At 47.7% G+C, this 19,602-nt stretch overlaps 1 protein-coding gene and 1 long non-coding RNA gene across 5 annotated transcripts in view; one reads left to right on the top strand and one right to left on the bottom strand.

Annotated features, from left to right (window-relative positions):
* The window catches only part of SYN3 (synapsin III), a 484,255-nt gene that overhangs the window by 92,083 nt on the left and 372,570 nt on the right, over positions 1–19,602 (bottom strand). The gene's annotated exons all lie outside the window — the stretch shown is intronic.
* On the top strand, positions 7,338–18,534 carry LOC102167235. Its single transcript, XR_298408.3, has 3 exons — positions 7,338–9,901; positions 10,786–10,949; positions 13,309–18,534. It is a non-coding gene; the product is annotated as an uncharacterized LOC102167235 (long non-coding RNA).

Below are 19,602 nucleotides of genomic sequence, written 5' to 3'. Positions count from 1 at the left end.
CCACCCCAACCTTTGCCTACCAGTTATGTTCCAACCCAAAAGGGGCTTCCAGTTCTTCACTGAATGGGCCACATTCCCTCTAGCCACAGGGCCTTTGCACATGCTGCTCCTTTTCTCTAAAAGACTCCACCTAGCACTCTTTTCAACTCTCTTTCATATTTGAAGTCTCAGCTCAAATGCTCTATCTCCAGAGAGTGCTTCTATGACCAATGGTCTAAAGTAGGTACTTCTAATTAATCTTCATTATACCTTGAACTTCCTCTTCATAGACATAGCCACCATTTGTAATTGTATGTTTACTTCCTTTGCGTCCATCTCTCAACTCCCCTGTAGGTTCTCTGACTAAACCAGGTGCTTGGCATATTTTGTTTACCACCATATCTCCATGCTCCATGCAGGGCTTGGCAGGTGGTAGACTGTGTCTGTAGTGTATTTGTCACATGGGTGTTAGACAAAGCCTCTCCTGACAGGGAGAGATGTTACTTGCATATACGCAAGGTCAGACAGTTAATAAAGTTGGTTTGAGTAGAGGCTCATTAGGGAAGCAGTGGGAATTAGGGTGACTCTATGGGCAGTGGCAAGCTTGGGGGACCCTTACACCAGAGGAAAGAATTTGGGATGTGTTTTGTGGGCACTGGGCAGCCATTGAAGGGTTGGGTGCAGAGGGTAGACACAGACAAATCAGGTTCAGAAAGACTCTTCTGGATGCTGTTGACAACAGCTCCTGTTTTTGGAGCACTTACAGTGTACCAGGAATGCAGCTAAGCCCTTTGTATACATCGCCTCATTTAAATCTCTTGACTTCTATGAGGTAAATCCTATTTCAGTCTCATTTTACATACAAGGAAGTGAAGGCTGTGAAAGTTGAAGTTTCTTGCCTAGGATCACTCAGCAGGAAAACAGAGGAGCTAGGATTCAGCCAGAGTCCACTGCCCTGCTGCCACACAGTGCTGCTTCTGAATAATCACACTGTCCATCATCTAGGGCTTAAATGTGCCCAGAACTGTGTCCACTGGTTGATTTGGTTGGAGAAGGTGAGTGGAGGCCAGCAGACTCCTTAGGACAAGACTGGCTACTATAATAACCAAGCAGCTCAGGGCATGAGCCATGGAGCCAGAAGCCCCCAGAGTTCACATCTAGTTTTGGCACCTAGAGTTGGCGGCTTTGGGCAACTCACTGGCCACTCTGGGACTTGGTTTTCCCATTGACATTATAATAGATGTCCGTCACTAAATGGTCCCTGCCAGTAAAGTGGCTTAAATCAAGTTAGGGGATGTCCAAGGCCTGGCGCCTCTTAGGACAGCCATCCATACCAGGTCCCATTCCCTCCGCATCTGTGATCTCAGGGGCAAAGGGGAGTGTCAAGGGCTGGTGGACAGGACTCAGTCATTCCTGGGACATAGAACTGGGAGAGAAGAAGGCAAAGAAGATGATGTCATCTTGCAGCAGGGAACATGGGGAAGTTTGGCAGAAATGGGGCAGCCCAGAAATGAGGATTGTATCAGGCACTAAAAAAGATTCATTCAAAAGAGAGAACAGAAACATCCTGACAGCTGCTTGATAAACCTTAACCTTGGTATGTAATAACTGACAGAATCTCCTTGGAGTTGAAGCACCATATACCAAGAAAGTCCTGTTTGGAGGAAGCAGAATGGACAAGAGGACTTCTGACAATCCTTTCCAATCCTTTAATGTTGTGACAAATCTATAAAATACCACCTAGGTGACCGAAACCTGTCAAGACCTCTGACCACAGCTTACAGGGCTCTGTGATCTGGCCCCAGCCTTTCCTTCCAAAATCCACCTTACCCAGGCTTCCCCATCAGCTTCTTGCTAACAGACTCACTGATTTTCTTTGTGACCTGATACTAGCTTTGTTCCTTCCCGCCACAGTGCCTTTGGACATACTGTTCTCATTGCCTAGAATGCTCTCCCTGCTCCTCCTATGCATGCACCCAATCACAGCTCCAGTGTCACTTCCCCAAGCAGCTGACACTCAACCCCCACCTCCACCCTTGGTCAGGTGATGGCCAGCCCACCCCTTTCTCAGTATTTCTGTCACTTTTTATTTTATTTTATTAAATTTTTTTATTAATGTATAGTTGATCTACAATGTTTTTTCAAAGTGACCCGATCTCACCCAGTTCCCTGTGCTGTACAGTAGGAGCCCACTGCCCATCCACTCCAAATGTTACAGTTTGCATCTACCAACTTCAGCTTTGCCTGCTGCTTGCTGGACACTGTCTGACTCCCTCACTGGTCTGTAAGCTCTGAGAGAAGTTGCAGGTCTTTGTATGCTGGTGCTCATCACCAAACCGTCAGTCCTCTCCTGAATTACAGACCTGCCTCCTGAACCCAGCCTCCAGATGGTCCCACAGGTACCTCCAAGCAACCTCATGAACCTCCCATCAAAAATGTCTCTCCCCTTCCTGTATCCGACCTTAGTCAACGGTCCCACCACCCGCCCAGGTGCCCGAGAAAGAGGTTCCGTGTGCCTCCTCCCTTTGCGTTTCTGCCCGGGATCCAGGTCTGTCATGTGAGGGACTCAGGAAATGTTTGCCGAATGAGGCCTGTGGCCTCACTGTGCAGCTTAATGCCCTCTGCCCTTAGAACCCCACCTCTGGACTCTCAGCATCACTTCCTCCTACTTTTAGTGTGTCTTGGAAAAGTACTGGTAGCATATTTAGAAAAATTAAACTAAACCTGCCCTACCAAAATACAAACATTCCTTTCCCTTACATTTCCTGTTTCCCTGAGAAACAGAATAGTCAAAAATAAACAAACCGATAGGATGGCAAAATTTGTCTGCAAATACACTTTTCTTGTACTCACCCCTGTGATGTTGATGGCATCGAACAGGCTTGGGCTGCCAGCTTCTCCTCCCGTGAGGAGTCTCTTGGGTGCTGCTCACAATCAGACACCACCCAGCAAAACTGTGACTCTGGGAAGGTTCTGAATGATCCAGGGTTCTAAAGATCACCCTAAATCTCACGGATATACGCAGCCATGTGATTCTAATCCCCTAGATTTTCCATCATAATTTACTTTTATTCACAATCTTGTTCCAGCTCCATCTCTAGGTGGGGAATAGCCCCCTTTACAATCAGATGATCCTTAATATGGGAAATCACTGTTCTTAGTTACTCCAGAAAATAGCTAAATAATAATTGTGCTCCTTCAGTACCTGCATTTCTTCACTTCAGTTTATGTGCACAGTGTCATGTCTTCGTATCCAAGATAAATGGAATGCTTGGGTTAAAGGGACTCTTGTTGGTGTTGCATAGAACCTGCTTACTTGGGGCCGTAAGCAAAGGGACTTAGCATTTCCTCTGGTTCAGAGAAGTGGTATTCATGGACTGCCTTGGAATGAGGAGGAAGAGTGAACTTAAGCTCTGAAGCCAGACAGATGAGTTTAAATACGATTGTGTCACTTCCTATCGGCGCACCCTTGAGCAACTCAGTTCTCAATTCTTTTTCTGTAAATGAGAATAGGCACAGTCGCTGTTAAGGTTATTGTAGAAGATATTGTAGAAGAAGTTTGTATGTAAAATACATGCTACATAGAGCTGGATCCTGGTCAGAAAATCTCTGGGGATGATTTGAACTAAAATTCACTTGGAATCAACTCCAAAAGCTGCAAATTACCACCTGATGCAGTTACAGACATTTTTTTTTCTTTTGAAAAGTTTTCCTTTTCGTACCATGGGTTACAAAAATCTGCTTTGAAATTATTAAAAAAATTATCATCAAATTGATATAATGGATTGATCTGATAGTCCTTATCTACAGAATGACTCTATGTACTTATTTTTCTGTGCAGAAATATACCCAGCATACCCTGAAGACTGCATGCTGCCTGTTTTTTTCCACCCTGTAAACCGCGCATAACCTTTTATTTAATATTGTGAGATCTGAGCTACTACAGCTGCAGTGATACAGCCTGGCTCTCTCTCTTTTTTTTTTTTTGGCTGTGCCCATGGCATGGAGAAGTTCCCAGGCCAGGGATCGAACCCACACCACAGCAGTAACCAGAGCCACAGCAGTGACAATGACAGATCCTTAACCTGTTGAGCTGCCAGGGAACTCCAACAGTGCCTGACTTTTTAAAAAAAATAACAGCTCATTTGAGATAAAATTCATACACCATAAAAGCCATCCTTTTTAAAGTGTACAATTCAGTGATTGTAGTATATTCACAGAGTTGTGCAACCACTATCACTAATTTCTGAACATTTTAATCACACAGAAAGCAACTCCATACCCATTACCAGTCACTCTCATTTGTCCCTCCTTCTGGCGCTTGGCAACCAATGGTTTACATTCTGTCTCTATTGATTGGTATATTCTGGAAATTTCTTCTGAATGGAATTATACAGGCCTTTTGTAACTGGCTTCTTTCATTCAGCCTATGTTTTCAAGGTGTGTATGTTAGTGAGTTAACATGTTAACACACTCCATGTTAGTGTGTATCAGTACCTCATCCCTTTTTATCGCCTAGTAATATTCCATTGTAAGAATGGTGCCTGGCTTTTAAATTCACCTTGGAATGAGCTAGATGACTGCCAAGATGAAGGCAAATAAATGTCTTAGCAAGTTTCAAAGAACAAGGGTAAGACTTTGGCAATGCCATGGTCTGAAATAATTATAATGCCCAACTGGGGCATCTTACCAATTTATAATGCTTGGGAAGGAGGAGGATTTTTTTTTACTGGCAAATCAACACTGGCTTGCAGGTACTTGCATCCTGTGTGTCAAACCTTGTCTGCCTCATTCCTGCTGTTTCTTCACCCTTACAAGCAGAGGGCCTAAGCCAGATTGTTAGCCCAATTATTGGAGCCAGCAGGAGCTCTGCTTCTGGCACATTTTTTCCTGAATTCATTGTCCTAGGAACAAGTTGATAAAGACAAGGGCTAAGAGGGAAAAAAATGTTTAGGGGCCAAATAAGGAAGTACCGAGAAATACTGGGATTGGGGACCCATGAACAGAGTTAAGAGAGAAAATTATCTCTGGTGCTTCCTCCCCCTTATAAGGGCAACCCTTCCTTTCTGAAAATTCCTTTAATTTCCCAAACCTCAGGGCTAACTTTGAGGCCATTCAGAGAGGAAGCTTTGAGGTGTGGATTATTATAATCCCAAAGCTAAAATGGCCCATATACACTGATTTTCATGCTTGTTCGTTTGAGCACCAGGAGGGCAAGGCCAGTCTTTACTTTGGTCAATGCTTGCCCAGTACATGGCAGGTGTTCAGTATCTGCTGACTGAATTTATCAAATAATGGAGAAACGGAGAGTATCGAGGGCTGTATAAAACTTGGAGGCTGTTATTGTTCCCACCACCCTCATTGTTATGGTGCTCTTAGAGGTGCCCTCTCCCCTGTATTGCTATTCCAGGTGACTGGTGTTCTCTTGGCATCTGCGTTCTCATTTGGGCCCCCCCACCTCGTGAAGCACTGCCCTTTCCTCAGCCCCTCCTTCTCCTTTCCTTCCATCTATGGAAGAGGCTGCAGGGAAGAGAGAGCACTTAAAAGTACAGTTAGCCTGGGCTGAGCACCAGGCTCTACCACTGCTAAGCTGTGTGTCCTTGAGCAAGTTACTTCACTTCTCTGTGCCTCCATTTCTGCATTTATAAACAAGGCTAAAAGTACATACACATTGTATAAATAAGACTGAAAGTACAAGCAACATTGGTTGTCTCAGGGTTTAAATGAAAACATACATGAAGCACTTAGCTGGGCACACAGGGAGTGCTAGGATCATGCTGGTTAATGGTATTGGTCTGTTAACCCAACACTGTTCTTGCAGCTGCTGCTCTGTCTCTCTCCCTCACTGCTCTTGGCTTTCTAAGAGGATACCTGCCAAGAGGAAACTGGGCTTCCATGTTAGAGGCTGGCAGGGGTTTAATGGGTTACCTATGTGGCCATAAATCTACAGTGAATGGATATGTGTTGGCAACAGGGAAGGACACCATGAAGTGAGGACTCTGGGTCCCCAAAGAAAGCTGGTTGAGGGTAATTCCAGCTCTTTCCTGGGTTGATGTCAGGCAGCGCTGCTTGGACACAGGGGAAGGATATGATGACGCCTCAAGTTTATCCCAGCCACCAACACCCCCATTCTTCTTCATCACCCTATGTCAGGTCTCTTGCCTGACCTGTCAGAGGGGTGAGCCCTGACCCACCCAAGGGGGTCAGATGTGGGAAAGGACCCCCCAGATCAAACAGCACAGCAGACCCCCCTCACTGCCTACAGAGGAAAGCTGAGGCTGGAGAGGCCTGTCTCCAGTCTCCAGCTACCATCCTTTATAAATAAAGAGACCGAGGTATGGAGACAAGGTACTTGCCCAAGGCTACGGAATGAAGGCTCAGCTGTGAAATCAAGTCTTCGACTCCAGAGTGAGGGTGCTTTTCTGAATCAGAATTATTTCTGTCCCAGCCCCGGTCTTTTCCAATAAAAAAAATTCTTTTATGGAATACAATGCCGTGCCTGCCCTAGAGAAGCAGCTCTTGACTCCAGGGAGCCTTTTATTCTGCAAGTTCTAGATAAATGTTGAAAAAAAATTGTTCAATGAGGAAGAAAGGCTGGAAGCTTAAAAAATACACCCACCCTTTATCAGGCGTTGACTCTTGACGCTTTGCCAAGTGCTGATGAGCGTTTCCCCTGGAGCCTCTCAACAGCCCTATGAGATGGATGGATGGGGAAGTGGGGTCCACACACACACAGAGTCACAGTGAGAATAATCGGCGGGGCCTCGGTTCCATCCCAGCTCTGCTTCCTTCTAGAGGAAGTGAGAACCAGCCATGGTGCTCCATTTGGACACGTGCTATGGGGGAGAGGGTGCTCTAATAAAAGAAGAATGCTGGTCTCAAAGGCTGGCCATTGCAGTTTTAATCCAGCTAACGTCACCCCAGTGTTCAGAGAAAGTGTCAGACAGTCTTTTTCCCACCAGCCAGCAGGGAGTGGAGATGTGGGGAGAGAAGAGCCAATCTGGGCTCATTCTTGCCCTTTCTTCCATGCTGAACAGCTCAGCCAGAAAGGCACCCTTGGCACCTGGTGGGGGAGAAGGGATAGTGCCCAGACCAGCTTGGGACAGCATCTCAACGACAAAGTGGGGGGAGCCAATGGGGCCTGGCATCCCCTTAAGTCGTGAGAGAAGGTAAAGGAGTAGAGGCAGCAGGAAGCAAAGCAATGAGATGCACCTTTCACCTGAGCCATGACTGGCCTGCAAGACAAGACTTTCCTGGAGTTCTGGGCGGCAAGAGTTCTGAGCAGCCCAGGAAGAGGGAAGCACTCTGTACCCAGCTGGGAGGTGGAGGGGGAGCAACATGGCCGGGCGTCTGTGGAAGGGACTCTGGGAAGGGTGCAGGCTCCCCAGGCTGCTCTCCTGCTTGGGGAAGGCAGAGGGTGAGGGGCGAGTGGGGCCCTGGGGCAGCACTTCAGCAAGCTGGCTCCTAGCTGTCCACTGCAGGGACTGCAGACCAGGATAAGCAGGGAAATTTCCACCATCTCCCACGAAGGGGAATATTACCAGGACCCGAATAGACACTGGGGTCTTGTACCTGAGGGCGAGACATGTCTCTGGATATAAGGAAGCAGTTATGCTGAGAGATGACAGAGGCCAACACTTATGTATTATCTACCAGTGGTGGGCTTCACAGCAGCTGCATAGACACATCTCATTTAATTCTCATGAGAGTCCTGTTACAGTGCTACCATTATGCCTAATTCACAAACAAGAAAACCAAGGTTGAATAAATATCCTGCCCAAGTTGGCTGAGACCAGGATACATGCTTTGGAAGCAAATTACCTTTCCCACCAGCCCCAGGGACACAGAGAGGACCCAGGCCACCCTCAAGGGACATACAGGCGATTGAGGACATCAGATCTATAAACTAATGATTTCAACTCAACAATGTAAACATTCAAGGGAATTAAGAAGAAAATGCTTATGGAAACAAAAAAGAGTCAAGGTCATCTGTGGGGGAGGGGGTTGCTGGAAGAGGTGTCATGAACAAAGTGACATTTGCATTGGGCTTTGCAGGACAAGCAGCTATTTGCCAAACAGAAGAAAGGGCCTTCCATGTAGACGTGTCCACCAGGGAAAAGGCATAAAGGAGTGAAAGTTCATGGAGGGCCAAGCACGGGGGAGAAGTTCAGTCCAGGGTGACCCTGGGGAGGAGGGCTGTCAGGGACCTCGGATTTGGACTCTTCAATGCTCCCTCCAGAATAAGGGTATACACCCAGTCATTGTACTCTGTGTGTGTGCATTAGAAACTTTGGTTTGTTAAATGAACAAATTAAAACTGTACCACAAATTTGATCATCCTCTTTTGGAATTTTAAAAAACAAACCTAGAGTCTCAAAAAAACCTGAAGCACTATCCTCCTCTTTCAAAAATACATACGGAGGTATTTTCAGATTAAAAAAAAACATACTGTCTTCGATTTGCCTTAAAATAATCCAATGTGGGGTGTGGAGGGGACAAGACTGGGTGTGTCTTGAAACTGGGTGATAGATACACGGAGATTCGTCATCTTTCTCTACTTTCAAATGGGTTTGAACGTTGTTATAATAAAAGATTTTTTTTAGAGAGCCCCCACCACCACCCTGAGTGGTCCTGGGGAGCTCCAGGATGTTTTTTTCTGGGGAGAGGGAAGGATGAATGATGGGCAGGAGTGGACATGGGGCTGAAAAGTGGATTGGAGCCAAACTGTAAAAACCCTTGTAAATTCTTCTGCGAGGTTTGGACTTAATCCTGCAAATGATGGGAAGCCCAGGAAAGAATTTTTAGTAGGGGAATGACACCATTAGATGTGCAGTTGGGAAACAACCCTTGTGGCTGGTGTCTGGAAGACAGGGGGGTATGTGTGTGTGTTTAGGGAGGAGGGGCTGGGGTCAAGCAGAGGGCCCAGATGAGGCCTATGAGTGGTGGGCCTGCCTTCCCCACTACACCGTCCCTAGGCTGTGCCACCAGGGAGGACCCGACCTGAGGCAGGGACCAGGGAACAGAAAGGAAGGATGAATCTGAGCGAGACCTCTTTTATTTCTGTCTTTGCAGCACCACACTCTCTTGTGGTCCCTCTTCGCAACAAGTAATTACTTAGTGCAATATGTCAATAAAGATGACCTACCGACTGTGTCTCTGGCTAGACTAGGTATAGCCAGACCAAGGCTGTCTCCCTCCCTCCTTAACCCCCGCACTGGCCTGATGCCTGGCAACAGTCAGCTGTTGAGTGAATGGAAGTATAGCAGGGGCCTGTCCCTGATCACTAAGTCTTTGCTGCATGAATGAATAAATCCAGCACAGCATCTGACACGTCGTAGCCCCTCAGTAAATGTCTGCAGTGGGACCCAACTAACGTGAACCTGCAGGACACCGATTCTCAAGGCGGGTGAGGAAGGTTCAGATTCCCCTTTAGGAAAAAAGCATTTTCCTCTCAGCACAAGAGCGTCCAAACAGGCAGTGGTTCCTAAGCCGAAAGGGGATGGGAAAAAAACAAACCGGGCGCAAGGTTTGTCCATTAATATGTCGGCCCTTGAAACTGATGTCTTCATTTCCAGCTTGGCTCCTTGATGAGGTGCTTCCTCCATTTCAGATGGATGGTGTTTTTTCCTCTTCTGAAAAAAGCTTCTAGAGGCTTTTAAATTAGGCAAATGAGCAAGGGCAATGTTCATTTCTTTCCCTTTCATTTTGAAAACGTGTGGCGTGCCAAAAGGCAGTTGGACGGAATGTTCAGAGGCCACATAATAGAACAACAGAGGCTGCCAAGCTCCGAAATCACAAACCAGACAAGACAATCTCAGCTCTCGGGACGTAGAGACCCCTGGTCAGCACCATGAGTCCCCAGCAAGTGACAAGATGGACCACCACCCACAGTTCCAGCAGGAAAGGATGCCTCTACCTTGAGGTACTAGGAATTCGCATTGGCCCATAGCTCCTTGAGCTCATCTCACTGCAAGCTGCCTAGTGATGGAGAAAAGTGTGCCCTTTCTGAAAAATTTCAGGGGGTGGTCCAGTGCCAATACCTCCTTTCTGAAGTTCAGCTACTCCTTGGTAAAATGGGTCTTGGGGAAGGACTGCAAAGAAGAGAGAAGGTCTTAAATTTAGATGTTTACCTACCAGCTCCCCTCTGCTGATCCTCTTTCTAGAATCTGTGAGGTCTAGCGCCATGACGGTCAGAGTATGGTTCTAGGATCAGCAGCATCACTGTTAGCTGGGCTCTCATTAGAAGTGCTAAATCTCAAGGCCCATCCCAGACCTGCTCAGATTCTGCATTTTAACAAGATGCTTAGGGATTTGCATGTCTGTTACAATGGTCTCCTTAACCATATCATCTTGGCTGAGTCACTTCACCTCTCAAATTTAATTTATTCATTTATAAAGTAAAAGGTATTACTTTAAATGGCTTCTAGGTCTGAAGTCCTATAAAATTCATAAGCCTGCTAATAAATACCAGCCTTTGACCCCCAAATGCACAAATGAGTTCCATCCCTGTCCTAAAATACCAGGTCTTGAATTGGTCGGATAATCATCGAGGAGGGGAGGTCACTGGGTTAGGCTGTGTTAGGATGATGTAGAGGTATAAATATAACCATGCCTTCTGGAGTTCCTAACAGAGCTCCATTGGAAAATATCGTGTCACATTATTAACCCTTTAATCCCAAATTCTGTTTTGGAAAAAATATGCTCCAGCAGCATTTGACACAATCCCAGTTCAACGTAGATCAATGGCATTTATGGTCCTAATTAATGGTTCCCTAAATCCACATCCTTTACAATGTGATTTTACAGGTCCTTACAAGAAGAGATGAAGTCCATTTTCCCCCTCCTCAAATCTGGGATGGCCTTGTAACTTTCTTTGGCCAAGACAGTGCAGCAGAAGTGATGATAGGGGTTCTAAGCCTAGTGCCTGTGGGCACAGCAGGACAGCAGCATAGAACCCTCCTGAGGGCCAGGTAAGGCTGGGTTCTCATTACCTTTGTAGTTTTCTGCCTCTTAGGTCAGGTCAGGAATGAACAGAAACTCATTCACACTAAGGTGAAAATGACTTTCTCCAATTTTAACCTTGTTAGGCATTTTAAAAGGGGATTGATGACAGAGCTCTAACAGGAAAAAAAAAAAAAATCTCAGCCCCAGGGTAGGCAAAGCAGCCTGAGTTTTGTGGTTGCTGTTTGTACATAGCTGTGTGGGTACTGATCTGTACAAGGGTGCCTGGCTGAGGGGGTGAAAATGGGGCCTCGGTCCAGTTGATGCTTCATTTGCTGAACCATGCATTTGGGGTGGGGACAGCTTTCAGCTTGTAGGGAGTGCTGCCTTTTCCAAATCACCTCTTTTATTTCAGATCCCTCTTTCCTAATTCATTCAAGTCTCTGAATATGTTAATCTTGACTCCAGAGAGAAGGACAAAAGGACTATGGGAATGGCCGAGAGGGGCTTGCTTGCAGCATCTCTTGGGGACCAACTGTGTTGAGCACTGCCTGCAGCCCTTTTACTTTCATTTCCTCATTTATTCTGCTCAGTGAGTCTTGAAGTTGGGCATTATTGTTGCCATTTTGTAGATGGGGAAAACTGAGGCTCAGAGAGATGAAGAACCACAACCCCAAATTTACTCAGCTCAGAAGCAGGGGAACACGCATCCTGACTCAGTTCTGTGTGGCCATCTGATGGCCAAGTGAGACTTGCCAGGGTTGAGAGTGATGACAGATAAGAGTGAGTCCTGCACTCAGATTCATCTTCACCTGCCTGACCTTGACATTTCACTGCCTCCCCTACAGAAAGGATGGAGTGAGCTCTGTAAGGACAGGCTTGGGGGTGAGTTCTAATCCTTCAGTGAAGTCCTTGTTTACTTAGAGTCTCACAGCTGGGCTGGATTAGTCCAGCTTTGTAAATAGCTTGCAAAAACTAGCGGGTTGGAAAAGTCCTATTTGTCCTGGACTATGCACAGAGGTCCCGCCCATACTCATCAGGGTCCTCTGCCCTGTATCCTGTGCCTGACCTCTCTATTTTGTCGCCCATCTCTACCTCCTCTGAGCTTCAATTGAAAAAAAAAATCTCTTAGCATTTTTTCCCACCCCCAGCCCCACCTTCGTCAAACCTTGAAAGACCAAATTGGAAGGAGAAGCAGAGAAGAGGAAATTCCTTTTAGGCTGAGTTGCCTGGATTTCCTTTTGCTTTCCACCTCATTTCCGTGAGGGCTACCTTTATTGACTTGAGGTCTGGGTCTGGAGGAAACTAGGGGCTGTATTTGGGGCCATTATTAGTTAAGTTCAAACTCCTTCATTCCCTCGGGGCAGGTGAGAGGGAGCCTGGCTGCGGCAGGGGGGAAGGACGGCCCTCAGAGGAAAGCAGCTGGAATGCGTTTTCTCACAGTCACACTTTAGTTAATATCCCAGAAAGTCAGAGCTGGGAGGAACTTACAGATCAGTATGTCCAAAAGGCTCTGACCCTGGGCTCCCTTGCCAGGCTACACGGGAGGTGGACCTCAAGATACTGGATGCAAAAATGTTCCCCTGTGTCTGCGAAGAATTGCATTTTTTTAGGGGAGATTCTATGGACTTCTGTTTCTACAAGGGAGCTTAGACAATTCCTTCTGAAAGTTCAGAACACTGGATACTTCTTGTTTATCTTGTTTTTTTGTTTGTTTGTTTTGTTTTTGTTTTTTGTAGAAGGGGAAATGGAGGCCCAGAGAGGGGAGGTGTCATGCTTAAGGTCACTGATGTGATGGAGCTTGGGTTAGAGCCCAGCAGAAGTAGGGGTCAGGGAGACTTGTTCCCCCTGAACCTATTTTCCCAAAACGGGGCCTTTTCAACAGTGTTTACCACCAAAGGTTGACCAGATAACTGTTACAAGTAAGATTAAAGGCTAGCAGAAGCATGAAGGCAAGATTGTGAATCACGGGAGAAGTATGGTTGACGGTTTTAAATATGCAACCAATCAATGGCTGCACCTCATCACCCCAGCCTGCCCAGCCAAGCCCGACTGGCAGACCTGGATATGCCCCTGGATCCCTCGAATCCAGGAGGCTACTCCCCAATCCATGCTCTCTCCTCCTAGTCATCCATTCAGCAAATATTTATTGATCTTTCAACTGTGTACAGATGCCAGGATATAGCAGGGAGCAAAGTTCCTGCCTTTGTGGCACTTACTCCAATTTAACTGGTGACATCTTTATATTAATGGGAGAGGACTTGGGTCCAGGGTGGAGTGGCATAGCTTTGCTGGAAAAAGGCTCCTCCTTGAGCTTTGAGGTGCCCCCTCCCTCCCCAAGAGAGGGTTCTGACGGGAAGAGATGACACTAATACTCATTTGTTTCAGATTCGACATCCTCCATCTCAACAGGGTCCCCGAGGTTTTCCTGACTCCAAGGACACTGCAGATTCCCAGCTCATAACAAATGATGTTCATGCACATGCCAGCCCTTTCTTTCTATGAGGCAATCCTCAGAGGCCTTTGCCAAGATAAACTGTTTGGCCTTCTGCCTTGAAAGTCGATCCTCTTCTGCGTCTGATTATTGCTTTTCTGAAACACAGGGACAATGACATCATTGCTCCCTCCCTGGTTTGGGGATTTGATGGTCAGCATGAAGTCAGGGTTTGGAATGGTGCCTGCTCTTTGCCAATGTCCACGGGCGGGGGTGGCCTGGAGTAAAGCAAGCTCGTGAGGGGGAGGTGGGTGCCGTGAGGTCCCCAGGGGCTGGGGGTTGGGGGCAGATTCGCTTTTCATTCTGTTGCCAGCATCCGGGTCTGCCTTGTTGTATATGGGATAGGCAGTATTCTGATGAGGGCTGAGCTGACATTCAATGGATACACACCTGCCTGGCTGTACCCATTATTACAATGGTTAAATACCTTCGTTCCCATTGGTAGTCATTTGTGGGGTGCCTTCCCACCACCTCAGCTTCTCTGGCCTCTCCCTGGGCCAACATCCTAGAATTCCCACCATCTAGCACCTCCAGGGACCTATCCAGTAGCCCTCTGATGGTCGATGCCTGTGCCACACTGTAGGTAAAATATGCTTACTACTCCTCACAGAGGGATGGGAGAACTTTGGCTGGTCTGTTGGCTAGATGCCTGCAGGAGGCCATTGCCATGTGAGTTAGGGTCAAAGTCTGTTTCTTGGGCTCCCAGGCCTGGAACCTGTCAACAGAAATTCCCTCTTGCCACTGTGGGGCATGGTCCTTGCATAATCAAGGGTTAATAGTTCCTCTGCTAGAGGTTAGAAGGCACTGCAGAGGTTATTCCCGTCCACCCGACTCTTTGCACAGAGAACCTTCAGCTCAGAAGGGAAGTCATTTGTTCAAGTCATAGCAAGTTGGTGACCCATCCAAGCCTTCTGACTGTCATGATAGCCAAGGGAACATTTCCCATACCCCAAAGGGACTGTGCCTGGGGTAAAAATCAGGAATTACTGAAGCGGTTTATTTAGTCCATCTAGAGCACAATTTCTCCCAAAATGAAAAGCAAGGCAGTGTCAAGCTGCAATGAGAGAGCTCGGGGGCCAGGGGTGGTAAACTTGAATGCCCGGGGGCCAAGGAGTGACAGATGCCAGGGAGGAGGAGGCAAGCAAAGACCATGAAGACGTTTGAAACATTCTACCCTCGTAGGCTCCCTTTCTGCACCAGGTCCATTTAGCAGAATGGTCATTGTCTTCTCTAGTTTGTGTGGATTTCAAACTTAGCCCTGGCCAGGCACAATCATATTACCCAGTAACCTGGCAGGTACCTATGCAGAGGTCTCGATTTGGCAGTGCATGGGCTGAACGTGGCTTGTGAATCTATTTCACTGGGACCACCCAGTGTTGCTGATCTTTCAAAAACTGAATAAGCTGCTAACATTTATAAAGTGGGAGATTTCATATAAAAACTTGGACATGGGGCTTTTCTTGAATAATTGTTAGGGATCTGGGCACCTGTGCACCTGCATTTCTGTAGGCAGAGCCAGGTCCTTTTAGATGGGGCATGTATTCCTGTTCGCTACCCCACCCCCATTTCCCTGTTGGCTTTGGTCATTCGTTAGCCCAGGGGCACTCAAATTTGCCACCCCTGGCTCAGAGTCTTCTTGCTGCATGAGCTTGCCTTGCTTTTTGTTTCTTGGAAAAGTTGTGCTCTGGATGGAATAAGTAGCCCACTTCAGCATTCATGATCTTTCTCTCCAAGTTCAGGCCCTTTTGGCTATGAGGGATTTCAGGGTCCCAGGCCTGTTGAGGTTGACCAATGCTGTGATTTTGAGGTTCCTCCCCTCCTCTCTGCCCACCTCCCTCCCCAGCAGTGTTATTCTTTCCACTTAGGCTACCCAACTCCTGCCATCCCATTCCCGAGAGCCGCATGCAGACCACGACACTTACAGACACTGCAGAGCACTCACGACGAGAGGGTGTGCATGGGGATTTGCGCATAAGAGACACATTTCTGACTTTAAGTTTGAAGAATCTCAGTCACGTTGTGGGGACTATACAAGATGGGGATGATTGAAAGCAAAGTCCAAATACACTGCCTCGTATGAAGGATTTCATAAAAGACAGCTCACCTCCATGGGGAAAGGGACGGGAGCCATCAGGGAAGGCCTGATGAAGGACGACGTGTTTGAGACGGCCCTTGAAGGATGACTAGGAGCTTGAGAGTTGGGAATTGGTTGGAGTGAGGGGAAGAAATAGTGTTGCAGGCAGGCAGTGGGAAGGGTTGGAGAAGAGGCTGGTGTGGGGAAGGTGTGTGTGCAGCAGGTGCCGCCAGTGTGAAGAGGCAGGTGGGGGATGAGGTAGGACCTCAGGTTGGAGAGACGGGTGGAGCCATGCTTTGAGGACTTTAATTGCCCTGGTAGGAGCTGGGGACCCTATTAAAGTGCAGAAAAGGGAGAGGAGTTGTCAGTAATTTACACCAAGTGAAGGAGGACTGACGGCTTATTTTGCAGAGGGAAGAAAGAAAGGGAAGAAAGCAGATGAGCTTTTGGGCAGAGGTGGGAGGGAAGGGAACAGGCTGACATGCTCCAGCCAGGGGTGTTGAAGAAAGGAGAAGTGTAGAAGCCTGGAGTCATGAAGGTGCTACACTGAGGATCTTGGAACTTCCAGTCTGGAAGAGGCTTTGGAAATATCCAGCCCCATCTCCTCATGCTGCTGTGAAGGACACTGAGGGACTAAGTGGGGAGTGAGGGACATGGATCCTGGGGGGTGAAGCTGAGTTGTTTTATCTTTTACAGTGTCTAACACATAGTATGTATCCAGAAAATTGTGTTGAAATGGTTAAAATGCTGCTTTCTCCCTAGAACTGACTTGATAAAATGGAAAGGAAAGTACGGTTAGCTGGTTGGTTGGTTGGTAGCAAGTCCATGAAGGTGCCATCACTTGCCGCTCCCCTTTGGAGGAAGCCCCCAGATGATTCACTTATGCCCTCACGTGGGATCTCAGTTCCCATGGAGGTCCGGTGCTTGCTCAGGAGTTGGGGTGCAGTGCACTGGGTGGCTCCCCTTTCCTGCCCACCCTCCTCCCAGGCACGTTATGTAAGTGGGCGGGGGTAGCCCGGCGGGCTGGTGGCTTCCTGCAGCAGCGGCAGGGCTGGGCATCCGAGCTGGCACTGTTTAAGTTCACCGCAGCATTCTGAACATTTGGGAACACAGGAAAGGCTGCTTTTTAAGCTCCCTTTGTTTTCAAGGAGGGTCCGGAGCCCACAGGGAGGAGAAAAACAAAACCAGGAAAACAGATGACTTGCTTTGCAAAGACAGTGTGTACATTTGCTTGTGCTGCTCTGAGTCCTAATATACCCCTGTTCCCGTGCACATATGCACACCTACACATCAGACACACCCACAACCTTTACTTACACCTTCCTCGGGCACGCAGACACACCCACAAGCCGAGACTTCTGTGCATATAGATACCACCCTGCTAACGACAGGGGGACATCCACACACGCAGCTGGCAAACGAAAACATGCAACCAGAAACATGGAGATCCCTGTGCAGAGACACACACCAGTACCCACGTGCACACATACCCACGTGTACACCAAAGACATCCAGACACATGGACACATGCAGACATACACACAGAAACTCTGAGACAGCCACTCTCACAGATTCATAGACAGAACACACACATTCTCTCTCGCATCCCTTTTTCTTGCCCTGGCTTCAACTGTACAAACATGGGGAGTATGTTTCCAAGGAGCCAGCTGGCCCCTGGGGACTCTCTGCAGCTTTAGGAGACCCAGAGCTCTCCTCCCCACACACCCTCAGCCTGCTGCCCACTAGGCTCAGGCCTCAGCCCTTTGGAGAAAGTGGGAGGGCAAGATAAAGGTTCAAAAGGCTCCAGGGTGCAGAGGGCAAGTCCTTTTGCCTTTCCCCCTTTCCCTGGGGTGTTTGTATTTCTAGAATGTTCCACTTAGTGTCCTTGTTTAATTAACAAGTTTGAATCCTTCATTCACAAAGTGAGCTCTTCAATATTAAGGAGAACTGAGGGGAGAGAGGCAGGGAGAGACCCAGGAGGGGCTGGTTGGAGCATCCTTGTCATCTGCTTGTCCTGGGGATTTCTGCACGTTCCCAAGTTGGTACCCAAAAGGGGCTGGAGAAAAGAAGTTGGAAGAGAAGATCTGGGGGGAGCGGGGACCTCCACAATTCCTCTGGCAATAAAGGAGATAGGAAGATAAAAAGTCCCGGGAATCTTTAGCTACCATCTGGGAGGGGCCAGATTTCCCCTTCCTGTAACCTGTGCTGTTACTAAGAATATTTCCTTTGCTGTGTGTTCAGTTTCTCTAATTGAAATGGAAAAGCTGGGGCCTTTCCCTGGAGGAAGAAACTCCTTTCTCCCTGAGGAGAGGCCCAGGTGAGCTGGGGGCCCTCTAGGGAGGGACTCAGACCCAGAAGGTTAAGGAGCTCAGAGTCTGGGAGCTGCAAGAGGAAGTCCCCAGGTGCCATCCTTCCAGGGTGCTCCCTGAGTCTGGTGGAATCCAGTACACTCAGGAATCGCTTAGGCTCGAGGGTGGGACCTGTGTCAGGGAGAGCAGAATGGCAGCCCTGAAGGTAGAAGTGGAGGTTTCCCGGTCTTGCATAGATCTTAGGGAAGATTGTGAAATGGATAAAGGTCCAAGAAAATTACATCTAGATCTCAGAGGGCAAGGAAAGAGGCCCAGCTGACATCTGGGCAACATATGTAAAAGCCTTTGCAAACTCTAAGGCACTGTGCAATGCAAAGAATCGTTTGCTGTCTTTGTTATAATGTATACAAACCATCATCAAAATGTTTGTGTTGAGTGGTTGATAATTACAAACGTAGCTGGGAAAGAAACCGACTGGGGCAGATCCCTGGGACAACCAGCTCCGGCTTTGTCCGGCAGGCAGCACGAGGTGGGGGGAGGCTGACCGGCGAGAATGTCTTCTTCTAAGACAGCTAACCTTTTTCCCTAATGGCCAGGCCCCAACAGCTCCTCCTTCTCTATCTTTTGCATCATCCACAGACTTATTTAAACACTTTCTAACGTTTTTTATACTTTTCCAGAGCCGCTCTTGGGAGTCTCTGCTGCAATCTTTTTTTTTTTTTTTTGTCTTTTTGCGTTTTTCTAGGGCCGCTTCCCAGGGCATATGGAGGTTCCCAGGCTAGGGGTCTAATTGGAGCTGTAGCCACCGGCCTACGCCAGAGCCACAGCAACGCGGGATCCGAGCCGCGTCTGCAACCTATACCACAGCTCACGGCAACGCCGGATCCTTAACCCACTGAGCAAGGGCAGGGACCGAACCCGCAACCTCATGATTCCTAGTCGGATTCGTTAACCACTGCACCACGACAGGAACTCCTCTGTAGCAATCTTGATCGGCTTCTTGGTCTGAGTATCTCTTTGAAACCATGATGGTGCCGCTGACCAATGGGGAGGCCATGTGTGGGGTGGTTAAGAGCATGTGCCATGGGTAGGGCAAGGGCTCAATGATCAGGATGGGGACTAGGCTAAGGAGAGTGGGGCACTTGTCTCAGATACAAAGTTGAAGGGGGTGCCCCCAACTCAGTAATCAAAATACATACTGTAGTGTTTTATATATGTATATATATATACACACACGTGCACACATACACCTTTTTTTTTTTTTTTTTTTTTTTTTTTGGTCTTTTTAGGGCTGCATCTGTGGCGTACGGAAGTTCCCAGGCTAGGGGTTGAATTGGAGCTACAGCTACCGGCCTACACCACAGCCACAGCAACGCGGGATCTGAGCCTCATCTGCGATCCACACCATAGCTCAGAGCAATGCCGGATCCTAAAAACTCACTGAGTGAGGCCAGGGATTGAACCTGCATCCTCATAGATACTAGTTGGTTCTTAACCTACTGAGCCACAACAGGAAATGTGTAGCACTATATTTTAAAAAATAAAAATCAACACAAAACAGTTCATGATGAACAACATACAAACATTTAAAATAAAGTCAGGATCTGGCCCTGCCTGTGTAAGATCATACCTCACTTGCTCCATCCTAGCCCTGGCCCTTGTGGATTTGAGTATTGGCTCTGCCTCTTATTCGCCAGGGCACAATTTTCTCTTTTAAAAACTGCTGTATTGGAGTTCCCATCGTGGCGCAGTGGTTAACAAATCCGACTAGGAACCATGAGGTTGCGGGTTCGGTCCCTGCCCTT

Source organism: Sus scrofa, chromosome 5, assembly GCF_000003025.6.
Source record: "Sus scrofa isolate TJ Tabasco breed Duroc chromosome 5, Sscrofa11.1, whole genome shotgun sequence".
NCBI lineage: Eukaryota > Metazoa > Chordata > Mammalia > Artiodactyla > Suidae > Sus > Sus scrofa.
Note: the sequence above shows the minus strand (reverse complement) of the source record. Positions and strands in the feature narration are given on the sequence as shown.